Genomic DNA, 17,728 nt, shown 5'->3' on the forward strand with positions numbered 1-17,728 from the left:
GAACTTATTGTCCCTAAACTGCCCCGCTGGCTAACCAGCCTCGCAGTTTGGAGTGCACACCCTATTTCTAGATGGCCTTCAACTGCCAGCCGCTGAGGTGACTTCTGCATTAGTAAGCTTAGCAGTTCAGGCCATGCACTCAAGCCCTGACGTGCAATTTTCTGCATTGTTAAGCTGTTAGAGTGCTTCATGGCAAGTTTTGGCTTGTAGCAGCTAGTACTCTCCTAACAACAGCAGGGCTGAGTCTGACACCACGGGTCAGGGCATCGTTCTCAACAGGTGATTTGGGCAAGGCTGCCTTCTTTTGGGGGAGAAGAAATCTTATGTGCCACTTGCCCTCAGGTTCAGAGAACTGGCCCTGGATTGCTTTATTTACTAGTGTAGGTGTAACCTAGATTTTGACAAGACCTTTTCTGCCAGTGTTGTTTACTATTAGAAATCTCTCTCCCGATTGAAGTATTTGTAGACTGTGATTATGTCAATTCTTAACTTTCTCTTATATAAACTACATTTTGAGTCCTTTCCAGTTTTCAGCATCCTTTGAGAAATACAAACAGGAAAACAGAAGACAGTACTCCAGTATGATCTCACCAGCCATGCCTGTTACTCCAGGTCCTTGCCAACTTCCTCTCCCCTTCTGAGCATAGCACAAAACACAAGCCCTCACCTGCGTACCTCATTTCCAGGGTCAGGAATCCTACAGGTGTGGGCCAACTGGACAATACATTAATCTGGTCCCTGACATGAGCTCTCAGGGGATCAAGTGTTTAAAGGACGCCAAGTTATGCTTCTGCTGCTCAGCTTGGACACAGAGGTTAGTGGGACTGAAAAAATGACAATGCCCCACTTGCTATTCCCTTCGTACATTTAGGAATGATGTCTTTACTAAACTATTGGGGTTTTTTAGCTTAAAGACTATTTACCGTGATGCCCATATCCTCTACAGTAGTCCTGTGTTCCAGGATATTGTCTCCAATCTCAGTGGCGCATTCCACATACACACTTTGCTACAAGAAGGTGGCTGTGGCACCTCATTGTTGCAATGTACTCAAGAGATCCTTCTCTGCCTGTGCAATCTGAGCTGACCTGGCTGTTGTTGCCCTCCCTGCTACTATTTGTGTTACATACAAATATGCCAGCAATTAAATTTTCCTAATAAATGAGTTCAGTATCACCAGGCTAAAACCTTACTTCCGTAGGAACCCCACTAGAAGCACTTGCTGATAATATGATAATAGGACACCCCCCCCGGCAGGTATTTTCTGAAGTCTAACCATTGATAAGCTTTCAAGCCATACAACTGAGGCTGTGTTGATTAGCTTTGCCGTTAACCCTGCCATCCACAAGAAGGTTTCTGTATCACAGTCCATGGACTCTTTCATGCCGCGGTCTTGACCCTTATGTCATAATGCAAAAATAACTGTACTATAAACGAAAGGATGGGTTTGTATGTAAGGCATTGCTCTTGACCACAGTTCCAAGCTCAGCTGTACAGGTCTATAGAACCGACACTCCACTTCTCGTGTTTATGAGCACAGCAAGGCTCAGTCATTCCTGTTCGCAGGGATGTTGGCAACACCAAAAAACAGGGAGCCACTGTAGGGCACTCAATGACAGAAGTGAGGTGAGCACGTAGCCGGTGTCACCCTGTCACTACGCTCCCATTCACAACTTGGGGACACACTGATGCAAGCACTGCACTGTTGCAAAACTTGTATTACAGAGTTTCAGCCTCACCAGCCCTCTGGCGTGACACAACTGTCACTGTGCCACAGCACAGTGGTCACCACCTTGCTAGGCAACCATCACAACATTGTGATGGCCTGTCAACATACAGCAGGAAGGTCACAAGGCCAAATCTTCAGCAGCAACCTACAGGACGTTTGTAGAGCTCCCCTTGGCTGGGTGGCTGAGGAAACAGAGATTTTCTCCAGCAAGCAGTATTTGCATGGGTAATTAAGAAAGAAAAATGGGGAAATTAAAGCCTCAGCCTCCTTTGCAAGCACAAGTGCAGTTTGCAACTATGAAGCTGAAGTTTCCAGCCATCAGAACGGCTTTTACTCAGTATCTGCCTCTTTTCTCTCTTCACCCAAACACTGCACTCTCTGAGCCAAGGGCAAAGTTTTAGGGGTTAAATCTGCCCCCCTTGGAAAACGTGATACCTGCCACACTGGGAGGTTATTGTCAGCACAAAAACTTCACCTTGAAAAATGACTGGTAATCTGTACTGGGGCACTGCTGCTCAGAGGGACGGGGCTTTGCCTTCAGCAGAGAGCTCGGTTGCATTAAGAACTGAGCACTAGATAAAGCTAAGAAAGCAGGAGACTTATTGTGCTAACCCTTATCTCCAGAAACACCTTTGACATGCAGAATGTTTGTTCACCTTGATTACCTGGGTGGAGAGATTATTGTTGCTTAAATTATTTACTTTTAAAACCACAGTTATTTGCCTCCACCCTTCTCACACTGCCCTGTGCACCTCAGCACTAACACACCTTAGCGTAGCTGGGGAACACCGTGAAGGACTGTAACGAGCTTTGGGAGGGTGGCTCCTTGGGGATACAGCTGGCAAAAGATGGGGACCACCACTGGGCCAGTCCATCAGAACGAGAGAGCAAAAAAGTGTCACCTGCCTCTGCTGTAAGGGCTGCTGGGCAGAGGAGTCCCAGGGGAGCAGAGCGCACAAGTGAAGGAAGACCAAGCCTGGTAGAAAGGCATCTATTCCTTCCCCTTTCCCTGCTCCTGCCAGATCAGAGGCTGGGATGAGTTTCAATTAGTATAATAAATACAGCTTTACGGGCCCCGTGCCCAGTGCCCAGGGTGGATGTGCTCTCTGCCATCCCTGCTGGTGGGAAGTAGATCTGTCTCCCTATTCCCAACACTGTGCATCTCAGAGACTCTTGCACTGTTTCTTAACAGCTGCCTGAAGCTGCAGAATTGAACAGAAAGCCGTGGTTCTGGATATCCTGGTGACTCTGCCACCACCACTGTACTGACAAGAAGCACCTTCGGGTATAGAAGAGAGATGGAAAATCAGCACTGGGTTACTGTTTAGGAGGAGTGTGTTCCCTGAGGTCACTGGCAAACACATTTTTTTTTATGGTGCAGAGTTACACCCATAGTCTTTGTCTCAGCCAAAGCAAGTTATTTCCTGACCTGCAGTGTGTTCTCCTGTGTCCAGGCCAGTTTTGGAGACCAGAACTGATAGGCTAGGCTTCCATTACTGGGTTTCCCTTGGGAAGCTATTCCACACACCAACAAAAGCCAGTTGCTAACAAAGATTTCCTGATGTTCAACTGAAAATTTCCTTTCACTCAAACTCTTTCCATTACTCCAGCTATTTTCTTTTGGATCTTCTCCCTTAAGCAGCGTATTCCACTAGCCTCCATTCTTCCAAGACAAAGTTTCATCACTGTGTGTGCAAGCCCAGCTTTTCCAAAGAACTGCCTGACCCAGCCCTGCCCTGCCCTGGTTCGCCGTCCTGTCAAAGGGCAGCACACCGCTTGCAATGCTGGGAGCTGGAGACAAATTTTCAGAAGTGATAAGAAACCACAATTCCAGAGCAGTCTGCGGGAGCAGCAGCTGTGACCATCTCCAGCTGCTCACAACAGGTGAAGAGCCTACAATCCCAGTGTAACAGGACTGGTTGTCTCCAGAGGCAGGTCTCACTGCTCCTGATGAGATCCACGCGGTCACCAGCAAGAGAATAACCAAGGTGGGAAGGTCAGCATCACATGTCTAGTATCATATTGCATATTCTCCAAAGTATCCAAAACTGAAGAACACATAAAAAGAAAACGGCTTCCTTCTAGGCCAACCCTTGCACTCTGAAACAGGGATGCAGACCTCTATGACGGCTGCTCTAGTGATGATGATTGCGTTTCAGCATCGGATTTACCTCTAAGCACAGTGGTGGCTCTTTATATTTCTGGCCATCACCTAGAACATTGGGCCCCTAGCTTCTCAGCATTGCCATAGAGCAGACAACAGTAACAATCATTACTAATAATATGGTTTGGTTTGTTTCCTAAAAAAATGTTAGAATAAAGCGACAGTAAGAGTATTGAGTATTGTGCTTATCTTTCATACCAGTGCAAATTTAATTCCAGCACTAGAAAGGTATTCCTTTGGGTATATGAAGCCTTAGGGGACACTTTAGCTCTACACACAAGCAGCCATATCACCTAAAATACATGCCTATTCCAGATGTTCCAGTGAGTGCATCACAAAAAAAAAACAGTTCTAGCAGGATAAAAGAAAAAGAAAATTGACTTGTTCCCCAGAGCTGTTAACCCCTTGTTCCCTCAGCAGTCTGCTCAAGGAAATAGTCACAACATGTGAGTCAGGCTGCAGCGGCATGTAGGCTGAATATGGCCCAGATACGTGTAGACCATTATATTGCATTACATTATATGGGGCAGCCTAGAAAGCTGAATTGAGTCAGACAGGTCCCTATGAAATGCGTCATGGTTTAAGTCACTCTTGTTCAGCAGTTTATGACCATGCTCTCAGCTAAGACACATGAGCTGAATGAACTGTTCCTGTAGTAGCATGAAGTGAAACAGGACAGCCTAAATCACACCCTGCAATAGTTAAATTTTAAAAGGTGAATGGATGCCTATAATCTCTCAGGGGCTGAGAACTAGAAAATCAATACAGCTTTTTTATAATATATTCTTCCCCCTCTTGAGTGCATGTACATACATACACATTTATCTATTCTTCTCAGAATAAGGCTCACTTACTTTAAGAGTAAAACTTCAACAACCACCCCAAACTATACTAACGTAGAAGAATATCACCTCTCTAGTCTGCTCAGATTTACAGTATAAGAAGGAACACCGAGCAGGATGCTTCCAAGCAAGCAAACATATAATAGGAGCGAAACAGAACCTCAGTGTGACACCAGAAGTTAAGGTAGTTGGACTCATTTCAGTCCCAGAGACCCAATGCAGTGTGAAACATTCAAAGCTATGGCACAGCAGGAACAGTGAGCTGCCCAGGAAAGGGACATGTTACTGGGCGCAGGGAGCTGCTGGCCATTATCAGAACATAAAAGCAGACAGAATCCTATTGGGAAACAAACATGACACCCTCCCTCACTTTTTTTTCTTTTTTTTTTTTTTTTTTTTTTTTTTTTAGGTAAAAGACACACCTGCTTCCTCTGTGCCAGGCCTTAAATGCCAGACCAGTAGCTCAATGATCTTTGTCCTGTTAGTCATGGCAGGGACATTTACGACAATGATGAGTGTGGTTGCTAGCATTATAAAGCACTCAGTAATGCAGTCACAGATTAAAGCATATACAGGCTAAGCAAACACAAAGATAACAAGTAAGTCTCTGTTCCAAGGTATTTAAAATGGAATTACAAATTACCCACCATCCTGGGAAGCAAGGGTCAGATTACAGCAATTTACTCTAAGGAGGCAGGGAGGATGCAAGAGATCTAAAATTTTATTTTTCAGTGGTGGAAATATCACTAGGAGCCTGGGTGAACCACTCTTCTACAGACCAAATGCAGCCCACAGGCCACCGGCTGGGCTGTTTGGACGAAATCAGTTGTGGAACCTACACAATGCTTCAGACAGCTTCATTTAACTGTTGCTGTGTACGTTTAACACCACAGGAGAATCAAGTCCCCTTTTTGAATTGCTTTCAAAGTGGGTATTTGGAGACCTCAAAACTGGGAAGCTCTAAACCCAAATAACAATTGCCTTGTGGGGAAGAAAGCCTGAAATCTTGAAGCCTGGTGCTTGCAAAAGGCTGTAGGAGTCACAGGCTTCTTCACGGACTCCCCTCACAAAGCCCCTTTCTGCCATGCCTGCACAGAGTATTTAGACAGAAGGTTAGATGGGTTGGATTTCAAAGCAAGGAATGTCAGAAGAGATCTTCCAGCTGTGAATGGCCTCCAGATGTGGGGTTTTCTTCTCCAGGCCGGGGGGAGGGGATGAGAATGCCTTACGTTTGTCTCATAAAATTAAATGGAAAAACATTGTCTACTGAGGAGGGTGGGCAGGCAGAGAAGGTGGAGTCAGAAACTAGGCAGAACAGAACAGGAAAAAAAAAAAAAAAAAAGCAGAACCACAGCTGAAATGGTTCAGGACACGAATCATCTTAAAAGCAGTAGTCTCTGAGTAGAGGTTGGTCATTAAGACATGGCAGACATCAGCGATCGAGGCATTTGAATTGGAAAGGGCCGAATAAACGAAAAGGTAACTTTGTTTGCAGAAAGTGTAGTCTCCCCCTCCCAGAGCTGTGACAGGATCTTACATTGTGAAACACCCCCGGAGTGGCTGTGGCCAGGACCGCTTGCTGGTTGAAACTGTGCTAAGCCACAAACAACACGTTTCTGTTGCCAACACCCCACAGTCCTGGCCTTGTAGCTAGTTATCTTTTCCTCTGCAACGATTGTCTGTGGACAGTTTATACCTCCTTCCAGCTTATTCATGCAAAATTATTCTTCTCAATTGAAATTTGCCCCCAGGCAATGAAATCTGTGCAAGCTGGAAAGACCAGGGTCCCTGGGGACAAATTTTACTCTCAGTTATTTCTGCAAATGTTCGGTTGCAAATCGGCAGAATTCAAATTTCATTGCTGATATGAAACTTGGCATTTCCTGCTTGGACAGGTGTAACTGTTTGGATCAGACAGCCAGAGGATATTTACTGCTTGTCCAGCAAGGGAAGACTATGTCTCTCTTCTGTCTCCTAAATGTCTAAGGACATCTACTGCTGTGGCAAAGCTAATAGGGAAAACAAAGTTTTTCTCGTTTTAAAAACATGACCACAATCTTTGCTTACTTTCACTCATAAGTCCCTATTTCTGGTTGGTGACGTGGCCTAGCACAGGACATTAGGAATGTCCATAGAGATGTCAGCTCTCCATCTGGAAATTTGTGGTCTTCTCCAGCTTATTGCTTCACTTTCCACTTCTGCTGTAATATTTCACCAGCTGTCAGATAATAATTTGGGAAAAGACTGGAGTGAAAAAAAAAAGATAGTTTTACTAAAAATGTAAAATGACCTGCTGTACTAGCTGAGGCTGAAGAACAGTATCTCTTCTCTAGCAGTCACCAGGTGTTAAGGAAAGAAGCATAAGAATTAGAGGAAGCTAAACTATATCCCATCGCCTTCCATCAGCCTGCCGTTTAAGACGCTTCTGATGCAAAGGTAGCATCTATGCTGCTGCATTCAACAGTCACCAAAGGAAACTTGCTGCATAGATATGCCCAACTCATTCATGCATCGTCTTCCACAACAGTCTGTGGCAACAAGTTCCATTATTCCTTGATGCCTACGTGAAAAAGTCCATAGCTTGTTTGTTTTAAACTTGTTGCTTAATCATTTTATCTGGCGTCATTCGCTTTTGTGATATGGGGCTGCGTGAATGTTGGTTCTCTGCTGACATTCTCCATCCCATTTGTGATTCCCTTTCAGGCATCTCTTTTCCAAGATTAGCAATCTATGCTTGCCCAGAAACTATCTCCTACTTCTAATCACTGTTGATGACCTCTCTATTTTTACTAGTGTTTCTCCACACTCTTCAAAGGAGTAACCAGAAGTACTCACAAACTGTTAAACTTTCAGCAGACCATGAAGTACACAGAGACGTAATCATGTTCTTTGTGTCTTCTGTACTCATTCCTAACATTTCTGTTTAGCTTTTTGACCTCTACAGAACCTTAAGATAGTGTTTTCAGCAGACTGACTGCAACGAATCCAAGATCTCTTTCTCTGCTGGCAGCAGCTGACTTAGAGCCGTTCAGTGTATCCGTACAGCCAGGCTGTTTTCTTCCTTGTGGAGTTCCTTTGCATTTGCTGCCACTGAATTTCATCTGCCGGGGAGTGCCCAGCTACTCAGTGCCAGGAGATTTTCTGCAACCCTTTGCAGTCAGCTTTAGATTGCCTCTCTGGCATAATTGTGGGCCACAAGTAAACTGTTAACTTGCTGTTCATGTTCCTCTCCAGATCACGACAAGTGTGTTGAATAGCACTGGTGTTAGCACGGAGCCCTGTGAGGTCCTTCTGATGAGCTCTTTGTCGAGACTGACCATTTGAAGTGCTCGAGTTGATGCTTGTTTTTTTGTTCTTACTTGTGTTCCCATTTGGCAGAGCTCTCCGCAGCCAGGGCTCTGCGTTGAGAGCGGTCCAGCGCAAAGGACGGCCTGGCACCAGCCTTTTACAGATGCAGTGTGCTCAGACACCAGGTATGTGAGGGCACTCTCTGCGATAACTAGACCTAACTGCTTTAATGGCCTGGACCTTAAATCTAGCAAATACAAGGATGGAACAAACCGGACACAGCTCTTTGCTGTTTTCCATGTTGCTGAGGTCCAGGGGATATGAGGGCTGCAAAGAAAAAACAGTTACTGCATGGAAAAGGTTGGGGCTCTTCATGTCAGTGGAGGATGCAGCTCTGCACCAACTCCCTGCAACTCCTCCCCTCCCTCGACTTGGATCGTTCCTGATGTGTCCCTTCCCTTTTACTACTACGACTGATGAAGGCAGACAAGGATGACTTGGGAAAGTTTCCACCAGCTGTGAACCAGCCTGCACTCAGAAGAACCCTCCTTGAGCCAGCCATCAAGAGTGGGATGGATCAGAAAACAGATCAGTGGGCCAAGTGTGGGCACAGCACACGCTTCGATCTCTCCTGCCAAACCACAGGCTCTCTGAGCCAGGAACACTTAGAGGTTTGTCACCCTGATATCCTCTTCTGAAACACCCCAGCTCTTCCACATCCATCCCTCAGACTCCCCCAGATGGGATTCTGAGATGCAAAATGTGTCATCTGCTCCTGACTTTGCAGCTGTAAATAACCTCATGGTCATGCGGCCCGTGGTTTCAGGTGCCACGCTGTCTCCAAGGTGAGAGGGGCCACCATGGGGGAAAGCAAATAGGAAAGTATCCCAGGCATGAAAATGCTTCTGTGGTTCTTGAGACAGGAATTTCTCTCACACCCATCCCCTCCCCTCTATTCCTCCCCACTGCTTGGTGCAGCTGAAACCCAGCAGCAGCAACAGCCGGCAAGTTTAGTCACTCCACCACCTGGGTATCGATTACACCTGCAGGTGGAAACCAAGTGATCAAAAACAAGATGCCACCTTTGCCAGAGGATTGTCCCCGACTCCCAGTTCGGGCCTGGTGCCAGTCCTTAGCCTGTTGCATTTCAGCATCCCAGCTCTTCCCATGACAGTTCATTCAGGCAGAAGCATTTAGTTTCACATGTCTTCAGCTTTCATGGAAGGCAGAGAAATTCCAGAGCTGCTTTCCTGAGCAGCATTGAGCAACCCAACACCACTGACATCCAGGACAGGCAGAAAACAACAGCTTCTTTGTGTCTGGGTCAAACCCTCCCATTGCTTCTTTCTGCCTGCTGACATTTCCCTAGACGGCAAAAGGATTTTTAAATTACAGTGACAAGCTGGCCTTTCTTGTATGAACAACTCGGCTTTACAAATAGCACGTGGTACCCAGCAAGGCACCGGCTGAGCAGCAGCCTGCCTTCAGAGACTGCTCTCCTGGGAGAAGAAACCCCCACGGATCTCCTGTGACTCAGTGCCTCTCAGCACGGTGGCTCTCTCCAGGCGTTTTGGGAGGGATGCAGTGCATACTCAGTGACCTGTGCGGGTGAGCAGCATCAGCTGCTGCTAGGACAGACTCAGCTGCCAGCCAGCATGGGGAGTGGGACACCCAGCAGCTGCCACTTGTGTGAGTACTGGGTAGGAGCGGTTTGCAGCAAAGAGAAAGACTGGGAATGCATGTCTCCAATGCACCCACATAACCTGCTCCTCCATAAGGGAACAGCAGAGACAGCAGCAAAACCCCTCTGAGAGATGGAGATGCAGGTCAGCTACCAAAGACTTTTCAGCTTCCTTTTTCATTGCTGTTTCTGCCCTGCTTTCCCTCTGCAATTACTTATTTTGGTAGTTGTGACATGCAGAGGTCTCTGTCAACGTTCAGAGCTCCATGATGCCCACCCTTTGGCCCATGGCATGGATATCACATCTACATTGAGCCATGAAGGTGACAGCACTGAACTGGAACAAGCGGATGGAAGGCAGCACAAGGAACCTCCATAAGCAGAAGTGCAGCCCACGAGCATCCACTGCCTGATCAGAGCTGGTCTGCCTGGCTGCACCGCTGCTTCTGAGTCATATGGAGCCCATCCTTACCATGAGACTCGGTGAGATCAAAGGTGATCAGTACCTCCCTTCCCCTCCACCCTGAAGTTTTCTTGCAGAGAAAAGGACTCCGCAGCTAGCCAGATGGAGCTGCTGGTGATGCCTGCGGGGAATAGCTGCTCTGCAAGTGGTCCATGAAGGCAGAATGGCCTCCTTCCCCATCACCTGTGGAAAACTCCACCAGTTTAAGGACTATAACCAGCTATAAGGTACTTGAGTTACATCTCGAGTACTACATGGGCGTTCCTAACACATGGCTCGCTGCCTCTTTAGCCACAATAATATAAATGGGATATCAGAATGGCCTATCACTTTGCTCACCCCAAAAACGCACAGCAGCACTGTGAAGAAGATCAGACCCTGCACTTAAAAGGTTTTTGCCCTGTTCTTCTGGAAGTGATGAAGATGATGGTGCCCCTCGCTTTTCTGTGTTTCACCCTGACCCAGCACACTCATCATTCATACCAAACCTGGCCATTGCAGAGCTGTTGTTGCAGATTATTCAGCCTGTGCCTCACTTTGCTCAGTTTCACCCTCTTGTCCAATTTGGACTAGTAAATACACCCATGCTCTGGCATACCACACGAGATGTAACATTTGTCCTCAGCAAGGCAGTACCTATGGCTTTGGGGTTACCCTTAAGCTTCAGTCCAAAGTTCAAAAATACTCTCAAATAACCACATCTTCCTAAGCATTCCTTCAGTCCACCTCCAAGAGTCCTTATTCCTCACCTGGGAACACTCTTTGCCACTCTGCCATGTACTTTGCTTCAATTCATTCATTCTCATTTTTTGTGTGGTTAATCATATATCTTACAGGGATGGTGGTGCTCAGACATACCCATTGAATTCAAGCAATCATTTTGCACCATTGAGATATTTTGCTGATTTTTGTTCCACAGTCACGAAGCATCACCCTCCATAATCACACTTAAAGTCAAAAAGCCCAGGCTTTTAATTCGGCATGATATCTAATTACCCTTAGAGCCAGGCAATGAGGTGAATGCTCCCTTTCTCCTCCCTCTTTTCTAGCTCATGTCTTCCCCCACGCTCCCAGCATGGAGCTGCACTGGGGCATGATGACAACTTTGACGAGTACGAAGGTACCACAGACCAGCCAGGCAATTCCTCAGTCCCCCCCACAGCACTGCTGGGTCTAAGCTAGAGTGATCCCCTGCCATAGGATTTGAGGCAAATCCTCTCAGCAATGACAACCTTCGGCTTCTGCTGTCGTTACCACTGATAGAGACTCTCTGAGGGTGAAATAGGGCTCTGAAATTTGTGGATGCGAGAAGGACATCAGCATCTGAAGAGCTCGAAATGACATTGGCTGCCTTCTCCCCTGCTAAGTGCTACATCACGTTGCAAGCTCTTCTTCAGCTCTCTGTCTGCTGTCCCTAAGTTGCTTCCAGCTTTATTTCTTTTGCAAGTTCCAAAGGCTCCCGCCCTCTGAATAGCTAAGTTTGGGTTTATTTTCCCCCAGATAATAGGTTTGCATTTTTCCAGTTTGAATCTTGTGTTATTATTTCCTGCCCATATCCTGCCTCAAACACAAGGGAGCCACCAAAGTGGTGACTGTACATTACAAAAGGAGAAGGAATGGAGCAATGAAATTTTTTGTGTTTGTGAATGCATAAGGCACAGAAAGGGAGCCCATGTGTACAAGGGGAAGCAAAGCGTAATTTATGTTCCCTCTCAAAAGACCAATGGGCAGCTGGCAAGAAGCAGGGGAGCAGGTAGCAAGGAAGGAGAGAGAGTCTCTGCGCTGGGGAGAGAGGCTTTCCACCTCACAAATTTTCTCTTTACCACCAGCTTCTTGACAGGGTGGCACTGACTCAATCCCTGATTCAAAATCAGAAAGATTGCTGTGAAGTCCATGCAAGTTGTTCCAGTTCTGCGCTGCTGCGAATAAACTCCTAAGCTGGCCCATAGCGTGACACGTATGGATGTTTCCTCTTCCAGAAGGGAACCGTGCCTCTGCAGTCACAGGAATCGTTTCCCTCTTTGTCAAGGAATGAAGCAAACCTAGCGATCCTCCCCTCCCTTCTGCTATGCAACAGCAATGGGAGGGAGAGGACTTCCCAGCCTCCTGCCAGCCCTCTGCACTTTGCTCAGAGAGTTGGAGCTCGGAGGTTCTTTCCTTATTGGCTCCATCACCCGTGGTGCTCAGCCCTCTCTGCCCTGCCCTGCCCCTGTCAATGCCCAACCTGTCTTTCCATCTCTGCTACACTTCCCTGTTTTCCTTCTCCTCCCTCCTCACCGTGCACCGAGCCTGGTGCTTTTCCGGTCCCACCAACGCTTCCCCTCACTGGGACACCCGTACAGGTACCACTGCCCTCCCTAGCAAACCTTCCCTGGGCTTTTCTTTCAGTTTAGTTGTGTAAGCGATCTGCCTGCTCGGTTTGTTCATATGCCAGGTCCCTTGCAGTCCCTGCCATTTACCTTCCTAGACTGGTACTGGCCCTTCCTGCATACCTGTAGAGCCTGTGACACTACAATGTTACTTAAATAAATGCATCCTGAGGTTAAAAAAGGCAAGATATTGCAGAGCGTGAGAGGCAAGTACAGTTAGCCTTCATGCACCTTCCAAGAGCTTATCTCTGGTGGCAGAGGGAGAGGCTCCTACAGCTTTCTCGGGACACCAACATCTACTCTAAGAAGAAAGTCCACCAAACCTTGAGTAGAGCTGACACCTGCAAACAGCCCTTGGGAACAGCAGGTAACTAGAAAGATGTCCCATTATCAAACCTCAGCTGCAGCACAGATGGCACTTGCCCTTGCCTTGGCCTCTTAGCTGACTTCCGTTTCTACAGCTAGTGACAGAGTTGCAGTCCAGGACGGTCATGCAGGTAATTCCCTTTGTCAGCACCGTATGAAAGGAGAACAATAAGGCACTGTCAACTCATGTCATTTCTTGGTGCTTGCAGGATTTTTTTTTTCTCCACTAACATGGTAAAACCTGTCAGTGAAGCAATCAGTAGCGTGTACTGCGCAACACAGCAGCCACAGAAGGCAGAGGCAGAAATGAGCCGGGAGCGGGAGAAGGCAATAAAGAAAACCTCCTTGGCTGACGGAATGGATGAGAGAGACCTTCATGTGCAGGTGGAAAACACCACCAGCCACTACTTCTTTGATGTGGGATGGGAGAGGTTCTTGGGGAAAGTGACAGCTCAGATAGGTCTGCCAGGGCAGAGGTACCATTTGCAATTTACAAGCATATGTCTTCAGCTGGGCTGTTTCCAATGGAAAAAAGCAAGATATTGAGGTAGAGGTTAAAGCAAGGGAAAATGAGATGGGTTTCATCTCGTTGATGATGAGTCATCATCAAAATGAGTGCAGTTCCCCCACTGTCATAAAAGCAGGGGAAGACCTCATTTCAGATGGCTCTCATCTCACCGCACCTTCTTTTGCTTCAGAGCATGGAAGAAAGTTACATTTTGCCAGGTCCGGGTCTCTATTCCCAGCACCAGCAAGCTCATGCTGCCTCCTCCAGGTGTTCAGAACCCCAACCTGAGGATCACATTCAGCCCACCCCGCAGCACCTGGGAAGGCAAGGCACTTCTGGGCTAACTGACCCGCTGAGAACTAGTCCCAGCCCCTCAGCCAGTTTTGGATAGATTGCCATTTACCCGGTCTGGCAGAATCTCCAAATCTGCTGCTGAAACCATAATGTGAATGTCAGTACTCTAAGACAGCAGGAGATGCCTGTCCACCCACTGCACAGAGGAATCATAATCCATCCTTATCTTCCTTTCCAACATAAGAATGAAGTGTATGTTCCTTCACACGTGGTAGGACAAAACTAAATTCTATTCGCTATGCAAATCGTGGTAGGAATGGTCTCCTTATCTCATTCCCATATTAATTTTGTATTCCTGTTAAGAAACAAGGAATGTTTGGGGGCTTCCCTGATGTGGTAGGTGGGATGCAGGGAATGCATTCTTGCATAGACCCCACTCATAATGCTCAAGTCCTGGAAACAACTATTGAAATTCTTGCCTGTTAAAGTTCTGTGACAAACCATTCCTACACAAATACTATAAACTGAGGGTATTTTCAACTCTGTACCTACCACCCACTTTCAAAAGGTCAGTCAGTCTGCCAGTCCTAAGTGATTTTGGAAAAAATCAGATGTAGATGTTTCTCTAGGTTTTGTTTCTCATGCAGTTTACCAAGGTACTCGGGCCAGAGATCATCCCTGCCACCAAAAAAAAAATAATAATCAAACAAAATCTGGATTGTGCATGAGAAAAGCTATATCTGTTCACTGTTGACGACAATCTACTCCTTTCTTGTACCACTGAGCTTGTAAAGTCAGCTTTCCTAAGTACTGGAAGTCTAGTGGTCCTTGGGGGGACAGGAACATGACGAGACACGTTAGAGAAATGACCAAAACCATAAAGGTGTGACTTCTGACATCTGCTTCCTCAAAACTGAGTGAAGCTATAAATAAGGGAACCATTGCCTTTTCTTCTCCGGTGGATGAATGCTCCCATTTGAAGCCCTGCAGGGTCATGCGTGACAAATCCAGTTTATCATATGGCTCTGATATGTATCATATGTCTCTGCAAATTACTGTATCACATGGATAACCCCAGGATACACACACAAACACTTCAGTTACACCACTACAGAGCAGTATGAAACTCGTCGGTTTCTATTTTTATAAACCCACACATTAGCTTAGGCTCAAGCCCGCCTTCTCCATGTCATGACAAGCGGGGAAGCAGAAAACAGCATGGAGCATATCACTTCCACTTGTCCTGCAACCAACCAGCAGTATGTTGCACGGAGTAAATAGCCTATATAGGAGAGAGGAAAGGGTTTAAATATCTTTAGGTGGAAAGACATGCAGTTTAGACTGGGGGACTTAATATGCAATGTATGTTTGCAGAGAGTTATCCAGAAAAGCATACTCAAATAACATACGTTGAATTTGTACTTGAAAGCATCCCAGAGAGCATGGGAACTCAGCTGCAGACCTCTCCCAGGCATAGATTCTGTCATCTGAAGAAAGTGCAGGGAGCCCATGGACTATTTCCCTTGGCACCCCCCTCTCTAGAAACTACCCGTTCTGGATGCTTCCAGCTGAACCTGACCATGCCTCCCCCACCCCTAACTCCACACTTCATCTCCCACTCCTCATCATCTATTCCTCCTTTGATCTGGGTTTGCGAAAGCTTAATATTTGCCTTATCTAATGTCACTGCAGATGCTCATCTCGTTACACCAAGGACTACTGTTCGCACACAGCACTGATGTTTGCAAACGTGTGGGGCACGGCAAACCAAGCAGACGTACAGCAGCTGCAAGCTGCTTGTTTGAGAAGAGCTTCAGCAAAGGCATGGAACACATGGGAAAGTTTCACCCTCTCATTGCCCGTGGAAATGCCAATCCAGATTCTCACATCTTAAATCCTCACGGCTTTGACCTGACCGCCTCCTATTAGTTGGCCGTAGGCATTCAGAAAAGCCTGTGAAATGAGTGAAGTTAGGTCAAGGGACACCATGGATTATGGTGTGGGGATCTTACGCAATTCAAACTTAGTGTGTCAAACCGGCAGAATGCTTCAGACTTTTGATCCATGATGAGACTTTTCACGTCACAGTTTTTCTGCTGCAGCCTGCCTTGTGAAAACCACGCACTCTAAAGAGAGAAGTTGCCAGAGGCACACAGAAAACCCAGCCTCTTCTGTAGATGGGCGGATAGGGCTGGTTCTTCGTCACACACGTATGAAGTCTTATTGAGCTAAAGCTTCATCCACAGACGAGCAGCTACACAGAAAACACAGCAAATATTGTAAACTTGAAACGTTCTCCTACCTTAACCTATTGGTAAGGTTACTCCTACTTTGCCTCCCTGTCCAGGTGCAAGGTGGAAATATCCCAAAGAGTCACCAATCTGCTCGGTGGAAGCTGAGCTCTCCCCTGACCTCACCGCACCCTGACAGTAGGGGGGTACCCTCCCTTGCTTAAACCATCATCTTGCCCACATCGCTCCCGAACAGGAGCAGCCACCCTCACCCTTGTTCGCTTGACACTCACTGTTACTCCCCCCAACACCCAGTCTGACAGGCATAGCAACGGGTTGAAGCCAATTGCTGGCAGGGTACCAGTGCTCCTCCAGGGCCACAGTCACAGCCTATGTGGCCTGTCCGGTTACTTTTCTTTACTGTGCTGGCTGGGCACCAACATTTCCAGATGGAGAGCAGGGAAGCAACGCTCCTGTGGGCAAGCTGCTGCTGATGCTGCAGAAACCCGCTGCCTCCCTGCGAAGCATCTGATGTTGGCCATCGCCTGCCACAGCCTCCCAGGCTAGAGAGCAATTAGTACAAAACGAGTTTGCTCTCTCTAAACAAACCAGGCTTTGCCAGTCACAGGTCACTCCATACTCAACTTTTTAGGGGGCTCCGCAGTCGTCACCCCATGTGAGTGTGTTTTAGATGCAGCTGTTTTGGCTGCCGGGTCTCAGATGAGCAATTCTGCGAGTGGGCAGGCAGCTGCCTTCTGGCAGTGACTTGTGGACAGGTCTGGAGCAGAGGATGCTCCACCGCAGCTGAACTCTGGTCCACAGAATCTGCTTTAGGACCGTGCCCTCCAGTATTTTATGTGGCACTGACCGTCCCTCACTCCAATAAACTCTGCCGGGGGAATAGGGAAGGGCAAATGGACAGTGCAGCTCAGTGTAAATGCCAGCTCCTTCTGCAGGGTTAGCAAAATTATTTTCCTTTCCCTCGATTTGTATTCATGTACATCATCAAGAAGCACCTTCTGACACATAGGTATTAAACACAGCCTTATTCTACCCTCAGGGAACAAAATCTGTCTTTATTTGCCATCAGTTGCAAAATTCCCATGGGATTGTCTGGGCATGACGTCTTTGCCCACCTTATGTGTCATCTTTGCTGCTGTTTTATCCGTAGCTCTGTTTTTAAGCAGGTTGCTATAGTCTAAAATTAGACCAGACACATATCAATAACACCAGAGAGAGGCAATAATCTGAAAAATAGTCTTTTAATCCGTGTAGACTTAAAAGAGCATCAGCTTTGCCTTCCAAATAAAGGCAACCCAGAGTCCCTCTCATTACAGTGGGAAAGGCCTTTGCCAGGTATTTTATTGGTATCTGCTTATCTCTTTCTGGGCCTCTGCAAAGGCAGGCTTGATTCCTTGCAGTAGCAAATCACCAACTCTACCATGATATGGATCACATTTTAACCCAGATGCTTTCTGACAAACTTCTTCCCCCTTCACCCACATCTCAAGCACACCCCTGCTCAAGCTTGCCTGTAGCACGCACGAGACAATTACACCAGTCAATTCTCTGCAAATGTAAAGGATCTATTTTTAGAGGTCTTTAAGATGACAAGAAATGCTGACCTCAGAAAACTGTGAATCACAAACTCCTCATTTCATCTTCCTTGCCTGCCCTCTCTCCGTGGAAGCAAACCACCACCATCTGGCCAACTTGCTCCAGAGTCACCACCAGGCCAGAGCTGCATTTTGAGCATCTCTGCTCCTTGGTATATTCCCAGAAGTCTTGTCCATGC

This window comes from Vanellus vanellus (assembly GCF_965231255.1).
Source record: "Vanellus vanellus genome assembly, chromosome: 1".
Taxonomy (NCBI): domain Eukaryota; kingdom Metazoa; phylum Chordata; class Aves; order Charadriiformes; family Charadriidae; genus Vanellus; species Vanellus vanellus.